Raw genomic sequence first — 25,461 nt, 5'->3', positions numbered from 1 at the left:
TACATATTATTTTTATTAGAAAATACGCCGAACAAAACAATAAACACTACAAAACAAACTGTGAAGCTAAAGGCTATGTGCCATAAAATAAGTCAACCTCCCACAAAGACAGGTGGGAAAGGGCTACGTATGGTTCTCAATCAGAGACAACGATAGACAGCTGTCCCTGATTGAGAACCCTACCCGGCCAAACATAGAAATACAAATAATAGGGCCTCCCGGGTGGCGCAGTGGTCTAGGGCACTGCACAGTGCTAGCTGTGCCACCAGAGACTCTGGGTTCACGCCCAGGCTCTTTCGCAGCCGGCCGCGACTGGTAGGTCTGTGAGGCGATGCACAATTGGCATAGCGTCGTCCGGGTTAGGGAGGGCTTGGCCGGTAGGGATATCCTTGTCTCATTGCGCACTAGCAACTCCTGTGGCGGGCCGGGCACAGTGCACGCCAACCAGGTCGCCAGGTGCAAGCTGTCACCAGGTGCGGCTTGCTTTCGGGTTGGATGCGCGCTGTGTTAAGAAGCAGTGCGGCTTGGCTTGGCTTGGTTGGGTTGTGTTTCATGTTATAAATGTTGCCAAGAAACAACAAAAACGACTATACAGGCCACTAACACAGACAGCTACCCACAACTACGGTGAAAAAACAGGCTGCCTATGTATGATTCCCAATCAGAGACAACGATAGACAGCTGTCCCTGATTGAGAACCATACCCGGCCAAAACATAGAAACAGAAAACATAGAAAGATGTTAGAATGCCCAAAAGAAACTAGAATACCCACCCTAGTCACACCCCAGCCTAACCAAAATAGAGAACAAAAGCCTCTCTATGGCCAGGGCATGACAATAGTAAAAGAGAGTGATGATGGATAATTATTGTACAAGATAAACAATATTTTGAGACTCCACAATCTTAAGCAGTAAACTTCTTGAAACTCCCCATCCCGGATCCGGGTTTGTGACTAAAGCCTCAGGCTCATTAGCATAACGCAACGTTAACGATTTCTGAAAATCACAAATAAAATGAAAATAATGCGTCTGCTCTCAAGCTTAGCCTTTTCTTAACAACACTGTCATCTCAGATTTTCAAAATATGCTTTTGAACCATAGAAATTGACTAATTTGTGTAAGAGTATGCAAAGCTAGCATAGCATTTTGAGTAGCATTTAGCACGCAACATTTTCACAAAAACCAGATAACCAAATAAATAAAATCATTTACCTTTGAAGAGCTTCTGATGTTTTCAATGAGGAGACTCTCAGTTACATACCAAATGCGCAGTTTTTCCTGAAAGCATCTGTGTGTAGGAGAAATCGTTCCGTTTTCTACATTGCGTCTGGCTACCGAAACGAACCGAAAATTCAGTCACCTACAACGTAAAACTTTTTCCGGATTAACTACATAATATCGACCGAAACATGGCAAACGTTGTTTGGAATCAATCCTCAAGGTGTTTTTTTCACATATCTCTTCATTGATATGCAGTTTGAGGAAGCTTGCTTTCATCTCTGTATCGCATGGAAAAATACTGGCAGGTGACTTTTGCGCACCAATTTCGGCGCAGGACACCGGGCGGACACCTGGTAAATGTGGTCTCTTATGGTCAATCTTCCAATGATCTGCCTACAAATACGTCACAATGCTGCAGACACCTTGGGGAAACGACAGAAAGGGCAGGCTCATTCCTCTCGCATTCACAGCCATATAAGGAGACAATGGAAAACAGAGCCTCAAAAATCCTTGTCATTTCCTGGATGCCATCTCATCTTGGTTTTGCCTGAAGCTCACGTTCTAGGGCACGCACAGAGAATATCTTGGTATTTCTGGACACGTCAGAGTGTTTTCTTTCGAATGGTATCAATTATATGCATAGTCGAGCATCTTTTTGTGACAAAATATCTTGTTTAAAACGGGAACGTTTTTCATCCAAAAATGAAATAGCGCCCCCATAGATGTAAGAGGTTAACCTAATATATTTGTGATCTGCCAATCTTTTCTCACATTGTTGTTGTGACATTTGACTTTTAAATATTCAAATGTCTTGCCTTTGATACCCAGGCTGCAATTTGTGGTTTGTGGAAAACGTAATTTGATGAACATCTAATCACAGGGAAAAAGAGCACAATGAACGTATTCTAATGTATATTTAGTGGGCAATATTTGGAAATGCTTTCCTACTTATCTCCATATGAACTGCATTATCAGTATGATGGGTTCAAGTGATAAGTAAGTCGAGATGTCTCTAAGATCTACAAATTCTAGATCCCCCTCATCAAATATATGATATATGTGGAGAACTGAACTGGATGGGAAAACTGACAATCACATTAATTCGACTAGACAAGTTTATAATTTGAATAATGTTTGTGGGATAAGTGGCAACAATTAATTTCCAATAAAATGAAAACATAAAGGGGATAGAGATTGTTATGGCCTGTTTTGGACTAATTCTAAAGCTTGATCCTCTTTCCTTTCTCTGTTCTCTATTCTCGCTCTCTCTCTCAGGTGGTGAAGCTGTTGAACACCAAGCGATCACAGAACGTGGGGATCCTCATGTCTAGCATCCACTTGGACATGAAGGACATCCAGAATGGTGAGTGGTGATGCTCCACCTCAACCCACTTCACTCAAAACAGCATCATGAAATCATTGCAAGCAGTTTTGCCCAGGTAGTTTCCTCAACTCAAGTTTTTCGGACAATGCATTGACCTCTCAGGTTTTGGCATTGCGCCCGGCCTGCCAAAACCTCCTCTAACCTGAACGACACTGGGACAATTGAGTGCCCCCTCATGAGTCTCCCAGTCGCGACCGGCTGCGACACAGCCTGGGATTGAACCTGGATCTGCTGTGAAGCATTAGACTGCTGCGCCACTCGGGAGGCCCCAACCTCTCTACACTTTTGATGCATACAGTGCATTAGGAAAGTATTCAGACCTGCTGACTTTTTCCACATTTTGTTATGTTACAGTCTTATACACAATACTCAAAAATTAACCCATTTTAGAAATTTTTGCAAATTGCAAATTGTACAGAAAGTTTTCAGACACTTTGCTACAAGTTGGAGTTCACCTGTGCTAAATGTAATTCATTGCACATGATTTGGAAAGGCACACACCTGTCTGTATAAGTTCCCACAGTTGACAGTGCATGTCAGAGCAAAAACCAAGCCATGAGGTTGAAGGAATTGTCCGTAGAGATCCGAGATAGGATTGTGTCGAAGCACAGATCGGGGAAGGGTACCAAAACATTTCTGCAGCATTGGAGGTCCCCAAGAACACAGGGGCCACCATCATTCTTAAATGGAAGAAGTTTGGAACCACCAAGGGCCTTGGTCTGTGAGGTGACCAAGAACCCGATGGTCACTCTGACAGAGCTCCAGAGTTCCTCTGTGAAGATGGGAGAACATTTGAGAAGGACAACCATCTCTGCAGCACGCCACCAATTAGGCCTTTATGTTAGAGTGGCCAGGTTGAAGCCACTCCTCAGTAAAGGGCACACGACAGCCCGCTTGGAGTTTGAAAATAGGCACCTAAAGGACTCTCAGACCTTGAGAAACAAGATTCTCTGGTCTAATGAAACCAAGATTGAACTCTTTGGCCTGAATACCAAGCGTCATGTCTGGAGGAAACCTGGCACCATCCCTACGGTGAAGCATGGTGGTGGCAGCATCATACTGTGGGGATGTTTTTCAGCAGCAGGGACTGGGAGACTAGTCAAGATGAGGGAAAGATGAACAGAGAAAAGTACAGAGAGATCCTTGAGGAAAAACCTGCTCCAGAGTGCTCAGGACCTCAGAATGGGGGGAAGGTTCACCTTCCAACAGAACAACGACCCTAAGCGCACAGCCAAGACAACGTAGGATTGGCTTCGGGACAAGTCTTTTCAACCAAACGTACATTCATCTCTAGGAGACAGAACGCATCTCCTTCGTGGGCGGGATGAGGGTTGCGTGATCCCATGGTGTTTGTACTTGCTTACTATTGTTTTTATAGATGAACGTGCTACCTTCAGGCGTTTGGACATTTCTCCCAAGGATGAACCAGACTTCTGGAGGTCTACAATTTTGATTCTGAGGTCTTGGCTGATTTCTTTTGATTTTCCCATGATGTCAAGCAAAGAGGCACTGAGTTTGAAGGTAGGCCTTGAAATACATCCGAAGTTACACCTCCAATTGACTCAAATGATGTCAATTAGCCTATCAGAAGATTCTCAAGCCATGACATCATTTTCTGGAATTTTCCAAGCTGTTTAAAGGCACAGTCAACTTAGTGTATGTAAACCTCTGACCCACTGGAATTGTGATACTGTGAATTATAAGTGAAATAATCTGTCTGTAAACAATTGTTGTAAAAATGACTTGTGTTATGCACAAAGTCCTAACCGACTTGCCAAAACTAGTTTGTTTACAGGAAATTTGTGGAGTGGTTGAAAAACTAATTTTAATGACCCCAAACTAAGTGTATGTACATTTCCGACTTCAACTGTAGGTGCAAGTCAGCCAATATTTATCCCCATAATGCAACACACTTTGAAAGGTGATGACCAATAATGGTCATCGACTTCACCATTTGTTTTGTGGTACTTTTTACCCCCAATTTAGTGATATCCAATTGGTAGTTACAGTTTTGTCTCTTCGCTGCAAACACAGAAAACATACCCTACCAAGCCGCACTGCTTCTTGACATACTTCTCGCTTAACCCAGAAGCCAGCCGCACAAATGTGTCAGATGAAACACTGTACAACTGTCGACAGGAGTCAGCGTGCATGCGCCCGCCCCGCCACAGGAGTCCCTAGTCCGCCCCGCCCAGCGTCTTCCCCTAACCTGGACGATGCTGGGCCAATTGTGCACAGCCTCGAGGGTCTCCAGCTCGCAGCCGGCTGCGGCACTATTTGTCAAAAAATCATTAGGGAGTTTTTGGTTGACCCATGTGAACGTGACCAAATATGTCTAAACAGGAACAGATTCTAAAGCTACAGGCAGAATGAAATGAAAGTGAAAAAAAAACATTCAATCACCACTTGGTCTGCTTATCTCACGTAGACAGATTTTTGGGTGAGGTAAATCCTCTCGCTTTGCCTCTTCCTCTCTGAATTATCACTCACACAGTCACACAGAGTATCTACGCATGTGCACTGGTGCGTTTCATGCTGCTACAACTTGGTAGCTACAGATCAAAACAGCTGAGAAGTTTAGCCTTGAAGTTCAAAGTTTTTGAGGAAATTGACCCACTACTACTGTATACGTTGTGCATCTGGGTAGCAATTAAGTACATTACTGTCATTGTTTTCAAATAAAATTGTAAGAATTTTTTTTTTTAATTGCTTCTTAGCAAAGTGAAATTTCTGAAGCTAGAATTTTGCTAAGACTGTCTGGGAGTGGTCTGAGTGGGGTGTGGAAAACAGAAAACTATGTGTTATTTGCAGAGATGTTTGGAACTCTCTTTTTATTATTGGTCTCTTAACTGATTTATCGCCTGGTGATGTCTCCTAGCAGGCCAAAACTCCATTCCACCAAAACAGTTTGAAATTCCAGCTTCGACATTTTTTATTTACCTAGGCAGGTCAGTTAAGAACAAATTCTTATGTTCATTGACGGCCTACCCTGGCCAAACCCAGACGATGCTGGGCCAATTTTGCACCGCCCTATGGGACTCCCAATCACGGCCGGATGTGATACAGCCTGGATTTGAACCAGGGACTGTGATGACAACTCTTGTACTGAGATGCAATGCCTTAGAATGCTGCGCTACACGGGAGCGCTCTTTTAAGTGTGTAAATATAGAAAAAAACACAGAAAAATCTAATTTTTGACAGCACTGGGCTTTTAAACCTAACCTATGACCTGACCCATCACCTTATGCATTGCTGCCCCACAGTGGCAAGAAGGTACATCGCAAAAACTACACATCATAAATGGCTCCAAGCCTCCCACGCACAGGCTATATTCTGTCCCTAACACTAAAACTGAAACGAAATAGAAATCTAAAACAAAATAGATGTCACGCCTTGGTCTTAGTATTTTGTGTTTTAGTTAATTAGTTGGTCAGGCCAGGGTGTGACATGGGTTTATGTTATTGTGTTGTCGTATTGGGGTTTTTGTAGGCATTGGTATTGTGGTTGATTAGGGGTGTGTTTAGTTTAGGTTTGGCTGCCTGAGGCAGTTCTCAATCAGAGTCAGGTGATTCTTGTTGTCTCTGATAGGGAACCATATTCAGGTAGCCTGGGTTTCACTGTGTATTTCGTGGGTGATTGTTCTTGTCTCTGTGTTAGTGTTCACCAGATAGGCTGTAATAGGTTTCACGTTCCGTTCGTTGTTTTTGTATTTATTAGTTATTTCATGTATCGTTCAGTTTTTTCTTCATTAAAGACATGAGTAACCACCACGCTGCATTTCGGTCCGACTCTCATTCAACAAACGAAGAACGCTGTTACAATAGATTTAAAAAAATAATTAAAATGTAATTAAAATAACAACTAGTAAATCAGATCTGAAAACGAACTGAAGCTAAACTTAATTAAAAATAATCATCATCTTAAAATGAATCCAAATAAAAGCTAATATTCAAGCATAAAACTTTAATTTTGATGTGTTCCCCTCAAATGAGAGGCCTCATTATTGGGTTCTCACTAGACTTTGAAGTATAAATGATGTATGATTATCTTTGTCTCTTCCATCTTTCATTTAGTTTACTATATTCTCCTTAATCCTGCTCTCGCTCTTTCTTTCTCTAATCTATTGTCACTCTGCTCCTTATTCTAAAAGACCTTGTTAAAGCGGAACTACTCCAGACTTTAATGAGAATGGATTCTCCTCCTGTTATAGTCCTCTGATTGCCTCACCATTCATCCCTCATCCGTGTGTCTAAACACTGCTTACAGGATCTACACTGGGGACGGTCTGTCTATCGTATAAGTCCTCTCTATAGGCTTATCTCAATGGGAGAATGTGTTGAAATAAATTTAGAGGATGAAAAAATGCTTTAAGTGTAAACTTAAACGACCAAAATCAAATAGGAACTATGTAGGAAGGATAATTGAACCTATATATATTTTTTTTATAATAGCCTATAATCTTTTGTTGTGTTACAAAGTGGGTTTGAAATCAATTAAATTGTATTTTTTTGTGTCATTGATCTACACAAAATACTACACAATGTCAAAGTGAAAAGAAAACTCAACACATTTTTACAAATTAATATGTTTCTTTTTTAATTAAATTGTAATTTCGTAAGTATTCACCCCCTTTGTTTAAGTTATATAGACTCACTCTGTTGGAAATAATAGGGGTTGACATGACTACCCCTTGCTCTGCACCCATACATACAACATATGTAAGGTACTTCAGTGTAAGTATTGAATTTCAAGCACAGAATCAACTACAAAAAACAGGGAGTTTTTCGAAAGCCTTATAAAGATGGGCAGTGATTGGAATATCGGTAACAATTAAATATGTGACAGTGAGTATATTTGTAAGCATGTTAATAATTATGCTCTGGATGATGTATTAAACCACCCAGACGCATCAAAGTTGCAGTCGTCCTTCTCAACTGAGCTGCAGGACAGGAAGGAAACTGCTTAGGGATATCACCATGAGAGCACTGGTGATTTTAAACCAGCTACATAATTCAATGGCTGTGATGGGATAAAACTGAGGATGGATCAACAACATTGTTGTGACTCCACAATAATTACCTAAATGACAGAGTGAAAATAACAATAAAAATAGACAATCATTTTCCAAAACATGCATGTATGCAACAAGGCACTAAACTAATTCTACACAAAATTAATAAACTTTTTGGCCAAATTGCAAATTCTTACATTAGGGACAAATCCAACACATCTTATTCTCTTACCTAATTTAAATAATTACTGCGTTGTAACCGTCATCACCGAAGGCTCGCTAGTCTATACTGGTGCCAAAATCTCTGCTGCAATGTGTGCAAACCTGGTCAAGAACTACAGGAAACGTATGATCTCTGTAATTGCAAACAAAGGTTTCTGTACCAAATATTAAGTTCTGTTTTTTTGATGTATCAAATACTTATGTCATGCAATAAAATGCTAATGAATTACTTAAAAATCATACAATGTGATTTTCTGTATTTTTGTTTTAGATTATGTCTCTCACAGTTGAAGTGATAAGAATTACATACCTCTACATGCTTTGTAAGCAGGAAAACCTGCAATATCGGCAGTGTATCAAATACTTGATCTCCTCACTGTAGATCAAAACAGTGTGAAAAGCCGTTATGCGTCTCACTGTGCTCAATTCCATTGCATAACTCAACACCTCAGATTAAACAAGGTAGACTCACAGGATCTGTTCGTCTATAAACTTTCAAAGTATTGTACTTACAGTTGTACCTTGACAGAACTCATATTTATATTTTTCAGTGTTACAGGGGATTGCTGAAAACTTTGAGACTCAGAGCCAATAGTACATGCGGTGTGAGAAAGTAGTCTGTACTGCAGTGTGTGAGACAGTGACGTGCGGTAGATAACAACGTAGCCAAGATAAACAAACGATAGCTTTCGATGGCCGCATATTTCATATCATCCGACAAAATGACACACTCAACTCAGTTCACCTCAGCTCAGTCATAGGCCGATGTAGCATCGACAGTTACAACCAATAGGTGGCACTAAGAGAACAATATATGTAGACATTTCATCTGAATAGTTTGCAACGCAAACACCGTAGCCTTTCACAATGGATTTACAATTCTTCCAATTCACCGCACAAACATACACACACACACACAATAATATTATTATGTGAAATATTATTACGCGCACATATATAATAAATAATGTTCTAACGAAAGGTCCATATCAACAATCAAAATGATTGAAAATGCAGATCAAAACGTAAAGAAAGTGTCTAATCAAACTTTCATTAGGTCACTGATACTGTATGTGCACAGCAGAACCCCATTCCATTATTTTATTCTGCATAACACGAAAGAGTGCATCACTTTACCTGAAAATCTCCCAATAGACCATCAGCAGGAAGACGGTTGATGCCTTTGACAGCCAGATATCATATCCAGAGGCCATCAAGCAGTGTGTCATCCAGAATAATATCAAGTTTGCCTTGGAAATCCAGCTTGGAAAATGATTTGGGGTACAGTATAGTGTCCATTTGCCAGGTTGTTATTTCTAGCTAGCTAGATATGTTCAGTTCAAGGTATGCGATTACCAAACGATGTAGACACGCCCAAATGTTCAGAGCTTACCCCAGGCTTACCTACACAACATGTTTAGGCAATTTGTGTGTGCAAAATTTGAAATCGGCTCAATGCAACAAATGAAGCTAGGCTAAGCAGCGAGGCCCATGCTGACCCTGTTCATCAACAGTGACTGGAGTCAGTAACAGGCGTCAAGATTTGAATGGATGGGAATGAAGGCATGCATACTCTGACACCAGTCCTGAGGTTTTGTATGCAGTTTTAGAAAATAGATTTGGAGAATAAAAAACACCAGAATCATTGAGGAAAAAACATTAGATAACAAAAAAGATTGACCATTCTTTATATAATTGTGGCTTTTCAAAATAGTTTTTTTTTAAATAACATTTTATTATCACTGGTGTCACCAGCTCATCAGATGGTCAGCAAGAACGGCCCTGGTACAAACAACCTTAAACCAAATGTACTTCAGATATGGGTATGTGTTTTTGTACTGTAGATTATTCATGTGTTGAAGTCACTGTGTTTACAGCAACAGGCCAACGTCTGTTTCTCATATTCGTCATGAAGAAAATCCAGGATCAATTTCTCCACATATTTGTATATCAGTATTTAGTAGGGAAATGGGACTGTAATCAGTTCAGATATCTTGACATGAGTTATCTTTCAGTCCAGCATGAATGATAACTCAGGGGGCTAAAGGTATGAGTTTATGGCAGATCTGCCAAGGTTGAAATACATTAAGTTGTTTTACTTGTCATGACTGGTTAAGAGTTCTTCGTGAGATGGGACCAAAATAATTTGTCCAATAGGAACTTGGTATAGCTTATCTTTAAACGCAATATATTCTTTCCCTTCATTTACAGCCATTCTGAACATGGACAACACTGTAGTGGACCTTGAGACCTTGCAATCGCTGTATAGCAAGGTAAGTTGTTTGTAATGTATTCATGTTATATACTATGCTTTTTAGTTGTAAGTGTTTAATGACAAGAACTTTCACTGAGTGAAAATAGTTTTTGGCGGTGTTTATGACATGTGGAATATGACAGAACAATCAATGGACAAGGAAACATGTCTACATTACCACAAGTCAGGTAAGATACATCAATTACATCAATTACACCCCATTTTTATAAAAATAATAATATAATATGTTTCTACACACTTCTACATTAATGTGGATGCTACAATGATTACTGATAGTATTGAATGAATAGTGAATAATGATGAGTGAGAAAATTACAGACACACAAATATCATACCCCCCCAAAAAAATGCTAACCACCCCTTTTATTGTAGTGGTGAGAGGTTAGCATGTCTTGGGGGTATGATATTTGTTCCTCTGTAACTTTGTCACTCATCATTATTCACGAATAATTGAGGACTATTACTGAGTACCGCTCTTCATATTTTCAAGCAAAGTGGTGGCGGCATCATGTTATGGGTATACTTGTAATCGTTAAAGAATGGGGAGTTTTTCAGGATAAAATATGAATGGAATGGAGCAAAGCACAGGCAAACTCCTAGAGGAAAACCCGTTTCAGTCGGCTTTCCACCAGACATTGGGAGATTAATTCACATGTAAGCAGGACAATAACCTAAAACACAAGGCTAAATCTACACGAATTTGCTTAACAAGAAGACATTGAATGTTCCTGAATGGCTGAAAACAACCAATTTGACAGAGCTTGAAGAATTTGAAAAGAATAATGGGCAAATATTGCACAATCCAGGTGTGGAATGCTCTTTGAGATTTGCCAAGAAAGACTCACAGCTGTAATCACTGCCAAATGTGATTCTAACGTGTTGATTCAGGGGCTGAATACTTATCTAATCACGATATATAGTGTTTTATTATCATGTATGTTTTACAAAATGCTCAACTTTTTCCTCCGCTTTGACATTACAGGGTATTTTGTGTCGATCGTTGACAAAAAATGATAATTAAAAAAAATGTAATCCAATTTTGTAACACAACAAAATGTGGAAAGAGTCAATGGGTGTGAACTTTCTGAAGGCACTGTAGGTATCCGTCTTTCGACGCCATACTCACCAAAGAGCTAAATGCTATATGTTAATCTCACCTGGCCATAGCAACGGTTCCAATCCAAGTGCCATTTAGCAAACTCCAGACATATACATTTGTTGGTTGCACTCAATAAAGGCTTTCTTCCTGGCAACCCTTCCCTTAAAGTCTATTGGCATGGGGGTGGCATCTATTTGTAGATTTGGTGAACCGAATATGCCACCAGGTTATGTAATTCTCCAACTTTGGCCGTTAACTTTTTCTTTGCCTCCCTAACATCTTCCTCACTGTGTGTTGGAACAATATACGTATGTGACCATTACCATGCAAATTAACCACTGTTCCAGTGGTTTTAAACTTCTTAGTTGTTGCAATAATAGTGGTAAGTGGTATATAGTCATTTCATAGTTGTTTTTTTTACCCATTGCCTGATTTATGAAGTTCAACAACCATGTGTCTCTCTTCGTGCTTTGCCTTTTCCCATGGTGAACGATGACAAAGTGATTTTAAATGCATGTCACCTCATGAAACAGGAATCAGTGGAAGGCCACAATGCAGTTCCTTAAGATTGCCAATGTGAGTAAGACATTTAAGCGTGTTAACCCTCGCAAGGCTGCCAGCCAGATGGATTCCCAAGCTGCGTCCTTAGAGCATGTGCAGACCAGCTGGCTGGAGTGTTTATTGACATACTCAATCTCTCCCTATCCCAGTCTGTCCCCACTTGCTTCAAGATGTCCAACATTGTTCCTGTACCCAAGAAAGCTAAGGTAACTGAACTAAATTACTATCACTCTGTAGCACTCACTTCGGTCATCATGAAGTGCTTTGAGAGAATAGTTAAGGATGATATCATCTCCACCTTACCCAACACCCTAGACCAACTACAATTTGCATACTGCCCCAACGGATCCACGTATGACGCAATCGCAATTGCACTGCACACTGCCCTATCCCTATGTAAGAATGCTGTTCATCGACTACAGCTCAGCTCAACCCCACCCTGTGCAACTGGATCATGGACTTCCTGAAGGGCCATCCCCAGGTGGTAAAGGTAGGCGACACACCTCCGCTATGCTGATCCTCAACACGGGGGCCTCTCAAGGGAGCATTCTCATTCCCCATCTGTTAACCCATGACTGTGTGGCCACGAACATCTCCAACTCAATCACCAAGTTTGCAGATGACACATAAGTGGTAGGCCTGATAACCAACCACGTTGAGACAGCCTACAGGGAGTAGGGGGGAGCCCTGGCGGAGTGGTGCCAGGAAAATAACCTCTACCTCAACATCAAAAAGAAGAAGGAGCTGATCGTGGATTTCCGGAGAAAGCAGAGAGAGCAATCCCCCATTCACGTCAACAGGACCTCGGTGAACAGGGTGAAAAGCTTCAAGTTCTTCGGCGTGCACATCACTTACAACCTGAAATGGTCCACACACACAGACAGTGTGGTTAAAAAAAGGGGGCAACAGTGCCTCTTCAACCTCAGGAGGCTGAAGAAATTTGGCTTGGCCTTTAAGACCCTCATGAACTTCTATAGATGCACCATTGAGAGCATCCTGTCGGGCTGTTTCACTGCCTGGTAAGGCAATTGCACCATTCGCAACTGCAGGGCTCTCCAGAGGGTGGTGCGGTCAGCCCAATGCATCACCGGGAGCACACTGCCTGCCCTCCAGGACATCTACAGCACCCGGCATCACAGGAAGGCCAAGAAGATCATTAAGGACCTCAGCCACCCGAGCCGCAGCCTGTTCACCCTGCTACCATCTAGAAGGTGGAGGCAGTACAGGTGCATGTTACTAATTATCTGATGTGCATAGACTAATACTGGTACAGTTAACATTTGAGTTCCACAACAATCTTGTTTTAATGTGTTATGTAGCTGTATATGCATGTTAGGCGATTCATTGTTCTTCCAATAGGCTAGTTGTAACGTCGTTCTTCGTTTGTCGAAAGAGAGTCGGACCGAAATGCAGCGTGTTGGTTACTCATGTTTTTAATAGAACAAATGACGATACATGAAATAACAAAAACAACAAACGGAACGTGAAAAACCTATACAGCCTGTCTGGTGAACACTAACACAGAGACAGGAACAATCACCCACGAAATACAAAGTGAAAACCAGGCTACCTAAATACGGTTCCCAATCAGAGACAACGAGAATCACCTGACTCTGATTGAGAACCGCCTCAGGCAGCCAAACCTATGCAACACACACCCCTAATCAGCCACAATCCCAATAACTAAAAAAAACCCACTAAGAATTACAACAAACAATAAACCCATGTCACACCCTGGCCTGACCAACTAATTAACTAAAACACAAAATACTAAGACGAAGGCGTGACACTAGTTGTCCTTTTCCTTAAAAAGACAAATATACAGCTTTAATTTGAAGGAGTACATTGATTGTAAGGAGCAAAACATTTACTGGGGAAAAGCCTTTAAAAACACCACACAGAGGCCTCCAATTCTTTTCAACAATAGCTTTATTCGGCTGTTGCTGTGTCTTTTTGTAAACTAAAATATGATATTATATATGTCCAAAAATGAAAAACAAAACAAAGCATTATCATTGTACATTTTACTATAGCCAATGCACAACCTATTCATATCCCTGCTTCATTAGACTACATTCTTTTCAATTATTTTCTTGTTACAGCTTTATTCGCCTTTTGATGTGTCTTTTGGCAAACACAACCATTAAAATCAGCAACATTTATGGCCCTAGCCCTTCTTGACTCTACACTTAACACCCCGAATTGCTCAATCTCTTGTCACTCACTATATTTCTCAAGACAGTCTGCAGTGCTCACAGGTAATACAAGTGCAATACTGAAAGGTTTAAACATCTCGTGGAACACCTCCCTATATGGCTCAAGGAAGACTGTGAGCTCTATTAAACTGGTTGGTGTTTCCAAGCCACTAGTTTGCTTCCTATCAAGAGTCCGCTGAAGCTGAGCGAGCTCATATTCTAGATCCTCAGTGCTGCAGTTGTATTGTGAGGCAAATAGAAACACTACATTACATGCTTGTATCGTTTGCATTTTGACACAGTTTTGTTCAGAAAATCTTCTCTTCACCTCAGAGAGAAGCATATCAACAATTGGAATGAATGAACCTGCCCGAAATGACTCCTTTTCTGTGATGACCTGTCTTTGAACTACTGGAGTAGAAATGTAATACCCTACAAGCCTAGAGGTTGGTGTGTCATGACGCCCTGGAGGGCCTGTAGGTGCAACACCGATGTTGCATTGCTCGGCAAGGGTCACAGTATCAGTCGTGCCCATATTGAGTTGTGGGGGACTGTCAAATATCTGACAGATGTTTTATATCACCAAAAACATTGGTGAATGTTACAAGGAGGCCAACAAACTGTAGATCTATTTGGGCTAATAGACCTCTTGCCTCTACAGCTCTGTCACCAATTCTCTCTTCAAATATTTCTTTCAGTAGATGTATGATGGCTGGCAGTCTGTCCCTCACTGTCTTGCAAGCATTGTACCTACATGCCCACCGTGTCTCCATCAGCCTTTGTAACTCTCTCTGGGCTCGCTGAAACATCTCCCTTTGTACCTCTAGCCACCTTTGGTGCACATATGACCATGACACAACGACATAGAGTTTCTGCAAAAGAAAAAAGAAACAATAGGCTCCAGGGATGCATTTCACACTGTCAACTAATACTACATTTAAGCAATGTGCATTGCAGTGAACAGAAAAAGCTAATTGGGCCTCTGATTTCATGTGTGCTTGCACACCTGTGTTCTTTTCACTCATGACAAATGCACCATGATATGCTTGCCCTACTAGGTGGTTACTGTAGTCAAGGCTTCTGCAGTATTTGTACAATGTTCTGTGCTGCAGCATCCAGGCGCTCTGCTGCTTCAAAGGTGAGGAAACTTTGAAATATTGACCCATTGTAATAGTATCGAATTACAAAGGACATCTGTTCCTTCTTGCTAATGTCTTTGGTCTCGTCGACCATAACGCTGAAAGCCTCACTTTGTGCAACTTCACAAATGATTGAGGTGTGGATCATTTCAGCCAGGCAATCAACTATTTTGTTTTGTGTACTATGCCCAAGGTATGTTGCATTTCTTTGACTTGTTATTTTCTTTAGAATATGTGATCATGCTTGGCTAGCAGTTCCATAATTGAGAGGAAATGTCCTTTATTCTGACCTTCCGTTTCTTCATGGGCTCTCTGTGCAATGTTTTGTGTAGCTGTGAGGAGCAGGGTTTCTCCAACAGTTTTAATATACTCTCTGTTTTCCCTCACAAATGTATTATATTCTGTATTTAAGGAGGCTGAGAGAGAGCATTTGCTTGCAGTTGACTTTTCATATTCTGCCCATGCTAACATAGCATTATTATGTGATTCTGATTTTGCATGGCTTACAAATCCCCCATCTTTGTAAGTTGCTTTTTTCCAAATGTTTTAACCCCTCTTCAGGTGTAAACACTGAATCACCCGAGGAGGTGAGAATGAAGTGCCGGCAGGCATATCAGTAGGCAGAGTCTTTACTCTGAGACTGAGAGTATTCCAGCCATTTATGCGTACTGTACCACTCTTTCACCAAGCCCCGTCTTCTATCCCCCTGAAGGCGGGACCCCTCTGTTTTTGACTGGGATATATCTAGGATGAAACAAGAGGCAAAATCAGTTTTTCTGATTTTAAAATAATACAAGTAATAATAATAATAACATGAGTAGCTAGCCCCTCTCCATATTAATTACCCATTACATTTGTAATGTCAGCCTATAGACAATTCTATTCAAGACTATTCAAACTCAACTACCAATAAACATGAATCAGAAGGCTTTATGTGATTGTGTCATGACTCATAAATCAATGTAAACACACTATAACCATACATTTATCCAGATAATGTTACTCTCCAGCCATCCATTTCATTATCACTGTCACACCGTCTTAACTTCACCTGCTTGTCCAGGAACGGGTTGAATAGCTCTAGCTGAGTCCTGCCTTGCTTGGTTGTCAACCTCTGTGACTGTTGTTGCTCCCTGTTCCGCACGTTCGTGCCATGCTGCTGTCTGTCGTTCTTCACTGTGCTCTGTCACCGATGCTGCCTGTGCCTGTTCGTCGCTGTCATGTTCTGCCTCTGTTCTGTCACACTCTCTCACTGCCTCTGCCTGTTCATTGGCTTGCTCAATGACGTTATCATCATCTTCGACTGCATCCTCTCTAACGTCCTCTCCTCTGCTGCTGGTCCTCTGTCGGCTGCGTCTCCACTGTACTACTTTTCTTCTTAAAGAAAGAAGAGATATCCGTGGACGTTCTCTTCATTGTCTGACAATTGACGTAGCTACAGTGACTAATCGTAGCTAGTAAGCTAACGCTATAGCAGCTCATAACGTCAGCTAGCTAGATGCTCTGGCAGTCCTAAGTTCATCAAGTGGTTTGAAAATCGTTCAAGAAAGCTACGATAACTTTAACTATAGTTAGCTACCACTCTCTGTGCTGCAGAGTAACCTTAAGACATAAACTAGCTAGCTAGCCAAACATCCCCTCCAATCCTTGATTTAATTAGGCCCGAGATATCTTCGAGGGCATTATCACTTTTATACAACGGGTTACCAACATATTCAAATTATGATTGACATATTTTCACTTTTTTTTTTAAATGAACACTCTTGACATTCGCTCAACCAGCTTAACCTGGAATGCTTTTCCAAAAGTCCTGAAGGAGTTACCAAATATGCTGAGCACTTACTGGCTGCTTTTCCTTCCCCCTGCGGTCCAACTCATTCCAAACCATCTCAATTGGGTTGAGGTCAGGTGATTGTGGAGGTTACAGCACTCCATCACTCTTCTTCTTGGTCAAATATTCCTTACACAGCCTGGAGGTGTGTTGGGTCATTGTAGTAGTGTTTTCTGTGCAGCAATTTGACCATGAAGGCCTGATTCACGTAGTCTCCTCTGAACAGATGATGATGAGATGTGTCTGTTAGTTAAACTCTGTGAAGAATTTATTTGGGCCACAACTTCTGAAACTGGTACCTCTAATGAACTTATCCTCTGCTGCAGAGGTAACTCTGGGTCTTCCTTTCCTGCGCCGGTCCTCATGTGAGCCAGTTTCATCATAGTGCTTGATGATTTTTGTGACTGCAATTGAAGAAACTTTCAAAGTTCCTGATATTTCCGGATTGAATGACCTTTGAATCCCAGAGCTGACAACGTAAAAATGTGTCGTTCTGCCCCTGAGCAAGCTTGTTAACCCACTGTTCCCCGGGCGCCGAAGAGGTGGATGTTGATTATGACAGCTCCCCGCACCTCTCTGATTCAGAGGGGTTAGGTTAAATGCGGAAGACACATTGAATTGACATGAATCACATTGACATGAAAGCATTCAGTTGTACAATTGACTAGTTATCCCCCTTTCCCTTTCATGTCTTAAAGTAATAATGGACTGTCGTTTCTCTTTGTTTTTGGAGCTGTGGACTTTAAGGTCTTTTGCCAAATAGGGCTATCTTCTGTATACCACCCCTACCTTGTCACAACACAACTGATTGTCTCAAACGCATGAAGATGGAAAGAAATTCCACAAACATTTTTATCAAGGCACACCTGTATATTAAAATGCATTCCAGGTGACTACCTCGTGAAGCTGGTTGAGAGAATGCCAAGAGTGTGCAAAGCGGTCATCAAGGCAACGGGTGGTTAATTTGAAGAATCTTAAATATAAAATCTATTTTGATTTGTTTATCATTTTTGTTATTTGTTATTTAATAATTTCTATGTCTTCACTATTATTCTACAATGTATAAAATAGTAAAAGCATAAAAAAACACTGGAATTAGTGTGTGTGTCCAAACTTTTGACTGGTACTGTATATATACATATATTTCAGACTCTGACATTGCTCGATCTGATATTTCTTAATTTCTTTCTTTGTATTTTTGGAAGTTATGTGTATTGTTTTGTTTTGTTCGGTATTACTGCCCTGTTGGAGACAGAAACATAAGCCTTTCGCTGCACCTGCGATAACATCTACAAACTATTTGTACACAACCAATCAAATCTGAATGAATGTAATTGATTCATTAAAAAAAGTTGAATGTTAATGCAGATTGTATTTTGTTTGTTTTTATTTTGAGGAATCTTTAAGGGTGCCAATCACTTTGACATGTATCTTTCAAAGAGAAAATAAATATTACCTCTTAATCTAATGGGGCGGCAGGTAGCCTAGTGCTTAGAGCTTTAGGTCAGTAATCAAAAGGTTGCTAGATCGAATCCCCAAGTTGAGAAGGTAAAAATCTGTCTATCTGCACATGAACAAGGCAGGTAACCCACTGTTCCTACAGTAGGCTGTCATTGTAAGTAAGAATTTGTTCTTAACTGACTTGCCTAGTTAAATAAAACATATCTTAAAATTAACCACTTGATGACTAAGTACAATATACTTTTTTGGGAGCATACAATAATAGCTCAGTATTTGTATGATTTATTTTGAAAATTCTTCTCAAGGGAGCCAATCATTTTAGACCTGACTGTAGTTACAGGAAGCTATGGTTTTATTATATAATGAAATATGTAATAGTCAAGCCCCAGTACTAGCAACTAGTTGAAAATCAGTCAGTAATTTATTTTATTTTATTTGGACTACAAAACAAAAACCACAATTCCCATAAATTAAGTGGTCCTTCCTTGGAACATGTAGGAAGGTGGCCTTTTCATAACAGTCTTTTAATCTTTAGTTATTAACAGTTTAAGGAATTTGTTCTGGTTGTCAGTTCCACAGCGTCCACTCTGAATCTGGAGTTCATGTTCCATCTGGTCCACTTGAAAGGCCAACTAAAGAAAATGTGCATTAAATACCAAAACAAACATGGAAACCACAAGCCCTACTGGTATGTGTGATGTTTGGCCACAGAGTCAGTCCGAGTGTACAGTATGTCTGCTGGAAGGAGATATACAGTTCTATTTCTCGAGTAAACATCTATTTAAGCAATAAGGCATGAGGGTGTGTGGTATATGGCCAATATACCACGGCAAGGGGCTGTTCTTATACACAGTGCGGAGTGCCCGGATACAGCCATTAGCCGTGGTATATTGGCCATATACCACAAACCCCCGAGGTGCATTAATGCTATTATAAACTGGTTACCAATGTAATTAGAGCAATAAAAATAAACGTTTTGTCATACATATGGTATACAGTTTAAAGGAAGAACCTCGGTCTGATATATCACAACTGTCAGCCAATCAGAATTCAGGGCTCGAACCACCCAGTTTATGGGTTGAAAGGTGTTGTCTCCACTCTTATAAGACATGCATCATCATACAAGGGGAGTAGAGACATATTATCTCTTGGATTTTAATGTATCCCTCTCCAATGTTATAATGGGCACTTTTAGTAAGTACAATGAGATAACGGGATAATGGTATGAAGTTTGTTATTATTTAAATGCTTTAGAATAAGACTCCCTAGTACACCCTGCTGGTTGTGAAGGCTCCAATAGCTACAGCCAAGCATTGTCATCAAAAGCCCTGCATGACATTAATCCTGTCTCTTTAGGCAGGACATTCAGAGCCCGATGCATTGTTATGTCAATAAAGAGAAGAGCATGAAAAGGGGCATGTTTTTTACATTTCAACCGTGATACAGTTTTAAGACGCTATGACATTCCTGAGAAGCTTTTGGCTGGACAACACAAGAGGCCCGTCCTTTGACTGCTAGAGCCACATTAATAATATTGATCATGTTCAAATTACTGTGACTTGAGACATGGTGTATTTTTTAGGAAATGTGTCACAACGGAGGATCAAAAAGAGTCTTTTAGCTGCTTAACCCATCCTCATCTCTCGCACCCCGCTCCCCACGCCCTTCTCTCTCCTGCCTGAGGCTATGTTATTGAGTTGTGGAGCCAAATTGTTTCTATTTTGTATTGTGAGACTCCATCCTGTCTCCCAGTCTCTAAACCCTAACCACAGTTGGCAGCGTAGCCACCCTGACTTAGGAATGATGGGTTCTAATGGTTACACCCTCACAGTTCTAGAACACACACACAAACACAGAGCCATGGAGGAGTTCACTCCTCACTTCACAGGAAGAAATGGAGTCACCCTGTCTGTGGGCTCGTACAATAAAACCACTTCTGCTCTCACAACACAAACCCACAGGCAGGAAGGGGTCACTGTGAGGTACCCGTCCCCGCAAATATCAGGAGTCGGAATCTTCTGACACGACTCTTAGAAGTTCAGGGAACCACTCCCAACACCACATCACTTTGCACATGATAAGCAACAACATGACAAACCACAACAGTTACACTCATGAAATATACTCATAGGCTGTGACTGCAGAGGTTGAGGGACATTATAACAACACTGTCACTTTGTATGGATAAACACAGAATTGATGACAGTGACATACAGCACCAGTCAAAAGATTGGACACAGCTACTCATTCAAGGGTTTTTCTTTATTTTACTATTTTCTACATTGTAGTATAATAGTGAATACATCATAACTTTGAAATAACACATATGGAATCATGTAGTAACCAAAAAAGTGTTAAATAAATCAAAATATATTTTATATCTGAGATTCTTCAAAGTAGCCACCCTTTGCCTTGATGACAGCTTTGCACGCTCTTGGCTAAGGAACGCTCAAGGCTAATGGTGGCTACTTTGAAGAATCAAAAATATATATTCTTTGTTACTATATGATTCCATATGTGTTATTTCATAGTTTTGATGTCTTCACTATTATTCTACAATGTAGAAAATAGTTTTCTTTTTAAATAAGAAAAACTATTGAATGAGTAGGTGTGTTTGACTGGTACTGTATTTCAGTGGTACAATAATAGCACCTCAGGCTACGTTCTCATAAAAGTCATTCATCAGAAAACAATATTGACTTGAAGTTTAGTACCATACATGGGAAATGTGGGGATTGCGGTGACATGTTTCTTTCATGTTGTCATAGCCATCATATCTTCTTGTCCCCAAATTACTGCTCACATTGGTACACCCACACGTTGAAAAAGGATATGTTTTGTGTTAGATGTATTTAAACATGTCGTAAACCAGAACCAGAGCTTGCCCTCACGGACCCAAGGCTGAGTGTGTTGAATAATAATTTGCTCTGTGTTTGATGCCCATATTTGAAGTGCTGCTGCTGAGTTATGCCTGGGCCAGACCCTGGAGTCAATGTCGGCTCCCCTAACCTGCTTCTCAGACGAACCGGAACTCATGAGAGACATACAGAGTTTACAATTCTCTTTGTCGGACGTTTTGTGGTTTTGCCAGCCTGCGCCAGGTCTGTCAACCTCTATTGTCTTTGTCTTTGTGAAATGAGAGGGCATCTCTGGCCTGGTTAATTTTGTATAAAACTGTGGTTTTGTGTCTGGAAAGTGGAAAACATGTTGGAAATCGAAACAATATTGTAGGTTTCACCCTATAGTGTTTGTAAAGTATCTACAATGGCTGTATTTGCCTACATTAGTTCCCCTGAAAGTGAAAGAACAGGGTTTGTGTGCATGTATGGTATATCTCAAGAACAGGGTATATTTTGAGTGCCACTTACTGTTTACCCAATATCACACTCCTTACTTATTTAAGAGAGTCCAGCAAGATGAGATGGAGAAGATTGAGAAGCACATCAAATCATCCAAAGGAAAGAATGACACAAAGCCATTGGACAAGCCTGAACAGTAAGAGCAAATCTTTCCTCTGTGCCAAGTCTGTCCTGTTTCTGTTTCTCGCTCAATTGCTGGTGATAGGAAAGGTCAGGAAAATGGCAATTTCTAAATAGGCCCTGTTTAAGTATTTTAACACTATAATTTTGTTCTTTCTCTTTCCTATTTTCTAAGGTTTCTCTTCCAGTTGTCCCAAATCCCCAATTTCTCAGGAAGGATGTTTGGCATTCTCTTTCAATCAACCTTTGTTGAATGTATCTCCTTCATCCTCCGGAAAGTAGAAATCTTCAGAGAGTGTGTACGGTAAGTCTCCTCTTCTCTACATCAAGAGTGTTGAGTACATAAGGAATGAGAGCCATTTTCTCTGCAAATGGCAAATATACAGTATGCCTCAATGATACTAGAGGCACTGAACTGAACTATCTCACTCTTCTTCTGTTCTTTCCAATTCTCTTTTTTATTCTCCTTATTTTTTCGCTCCCTCTTCTCTACCCCTCTCTTATGTATTCTGTCCCTCATTTCTCTACATCTTTCTCCTTTCCTTTCTCCTTCTCTTCTCTTCCTTCTCTCCCTCCCCTTCCTCTACCTCCATGTCTTTCCCCATGCTGTGTATCAGACTCTGCAGAGTGATCAGTGTGTGTTGCAGGTGCTAGGCCTCATCTTAGCTTTTGGGAACTTCATGAACGGAGGGAACCGATCGCGTGGGCAGGCTGACGGCTTCACTCTGGACATCCTGCCAAAACTCAAGGACATCAAGTGCAGTGTGAGTGTGTGTTGAGCTCTGACCGTAACTGCCCTATTATGGTTCTTAGGCAATTATTTGCCCCAAAATGAGTGAGTGACTTTTTGGATTTTAGTGTATGACCAGTGCTGTTATGTAAGAACATAGTGCTCAGTTTTTACGGTATTGGAATCTTAGAGAGATGCCCATAAAGAACATAAGACACGTTACCAGCTCTAAGTTATGACATTCTCCCCAGCAGAGATTTCACTCGTGTTTGATCCATTGCTTTAAGGTGATGAACTTTTAAGTCCTCTTTAGATATGTTCTACATACCAATCGAAACATTCTGCTCTAAAATGATTAGATTAATAACAAAAAGTAAATTATGGTTGATTTCTTTGGATCCTTTTCCCCCTCTCTCTTTCAGGATAACTGTCAGAGTCTTTTGTCATACATTGTTGCTTACTATCTAAGGAACTTTGATGAGGTATGTTTTGGTTCCTGTTTATTTGAATCCCTTTCTGATTTACTTAGATATCTATCCAACCACCTTTTCATCTTCTCTCTCGCCCGAGGATAGCGTGGCTTTTCTTATCAAATTATTTATTTTCCTTTTCCTCATTTGCAAAAGAAATGAATGTCTCCTTCCCAGTTCGCCTGGACCTGTAGTACGTTAGCTTCCACAGGATCCAAAGGCCTATTGTAAATAATTAGGTTAGCCAGATGAGATGAACTCAGCCAAAAGTATATTGCCAAAATCAACATACACAACGTGGTTCTGGGCTCCTAATGGCTCCCTAGTAATACTGATGGACATGACGAACGTATGCTTTGATTACAATGGCTCCACTCTAGCTGATGGCCATTACCACCATGCAACATTATCTTACTGGAAATGTTTGGACTACTGATAAGAATGGCAGCGACATCCATCCCAATCTTACCTGAGATGTATGCTGGAGAGGGCTGCTCTGGTCTTTGATGATGATTGACTTTGACTGTGTGTGTGTGTGTGTGTGTGTGTGTGTGTGTGTGTGTGTGTGTGTGTGTGTGTGTGTGTGTGTGTGTGTGTGTGTGTGTGTGTGTGTGTGTGTGTGTGTGTGTGTGTGTGTGCTCAGGATGCTGGTAGAGAGACCTGTGTCTACCCTCTCCCTGAACCCCAGGACCTCTTCCAGGCCTCTCAAATGAAGTTTGACGACTTTCAGAGAGACCTACGCAAACTAAGGAAAGATCTTAATGGTGAGACTGACTCCCACAAATATATTCTAGTCCATTTGTAGCTCTATTTATAATCCTTGAGCTATATATGTTGAACGGTAGGTAGTAAACCTGAATCAACGTTGATTAAGACAGGTGTCACATCATGTTTATGATACCGTTGTGTAGGATTTATGAAAGTATTACTTATTTTAAATGCATTCCTGTATCTCTATAACGGAAAATTCTTCAAAGTTTGCCGAGACATAGTGATGTTTTGATCACAAAACAGGGTCAACAGATAGCATCTGTTTGTCATACAAACCCCCAAACTAGAACCAGATGGAGAGTCCGGAGCAGGCTCCTCCAGAATCTGCTAGGCGCCCTTTTACTGTCCTCACAACACAGAGCTCCAAAAAAAAATGAAGGTTCAGGGTGCTTCTTCTACCTGTCCTCCAGCTCATGTCCCTCAGAGTGAGTCAAGGGCCTGTAGAGGCTGCCTTATTTATGCAGCACCCGCATACGCACATTACAAACCATAAGATCTGAAGGTCCCATAATAAAAGCCATCAGTGTACTGTATGGGTAGCAATAATGTTTGACTGCCATCTAGAACAAGAACAGAATATTTTTTATAAGTCTGTGTATCCTTTTCATAATACTTCAAACCAAATACTAGGTCACTTCGCATATAATATGAGTCCAGGTAGCACTTATAAACATGTTAGAGGTTTACAGGGAATTACCTCGATCAGACTAGGGTTAGGCTGAAAGTCTTTCAAGTTTTTTCCCAGGGTAACATGAGTCAAATTGTAGGAATTAGGGAACAACAAAAATCCATGATGAACTGTGGAAATCAGATTAAACATTTAAAGCCAAGTTCATGGTTAAACAAAATCCCTATGAGACCGATTGAATGACTGAATGGGGAAACACGTACATTCATTACTCAGTTTTAACTCATTAACACATTATAGGGGTCAGGTGGGGAAACATTAATGCTAACGGAGTACAACTTTTTGTATGTGTAGATCAAGAATAGTCACCCAAATCTCCTCTGTTCTCTATCATGTATCTTACCGTTAAACCAATCAAGGCTTGTATTTTGCCAACTATGTTTTTTACTGCACTGCAATCAATCTTGTGAAGCATCTCATTATTTGTAGTGCGTGAAGATCGAGTTGACCAGGTCCATTGGGATACTGACTTGCTTGCTCATTCCCAATAGCAGAGACAGGTTGACATTTATTGTCATAAATCTTGTCCTGGAGGCAGAAATGAGTGATTTCTCCTTAGATAGCAAGCTGCCAAAAAAATAGCTTAATTTAAGGTTGATCATTAGGGTTAGCAGTGTGGTTAGGGTTAAAGTTAGGTTTAAAATCAAATTGTATGACTGTGCCTGTACCAGCCAGTGATCACTCTGCAGAGCTGCCACCAGAACAAGATTCATGACAAAATACACTAACCTACATGGCAGTGTACCATGATGGTGCACATAAATGCTTCATCACAAACTGTATAGGGTTCACTTTACAGGGACCAGCTGAGTGCTGTAACAGATGTGGGCTTCAATGACAGTTGCCTGGGGGTTAGGTTGAGTAGGCGTCCCATAGCAGTGGGCTGGGATGGCCCTCAGGACAACAGCGAGCTAACTACCTCCA

General features: G+C 40.7%; 1 pseudogene; it reads left to right on the top strand.

Moving 5' to 3' along the window:
• Nucleotides 1-25,461, top strand: part of LOC135511392 (formin-2-like) — a 61,679-nt pseudogene that overhangs the window by 27,804 nt on the left and 8,414 nt on the right.

Source organism: Oncorhynchus masou, chromosome 24 (assembly GCF_036934945.1).
Source record: "Oncorhynchus masou masou isolate Uvic2021 chromosome 24, UVic_Omas_1.1, whole genome shotgun sequence".
In the NCBI taxonomy this organism is placed as follows: Eukaryota; Metazoa; Chordata; class Actinopteri; order Salmoniformes; family Salmonidae; genus Oncorhynchus; species Oncorhynchus masou.
This window is presented reverse-complemented; position numbering and strand designations above follow the sequence as displayed.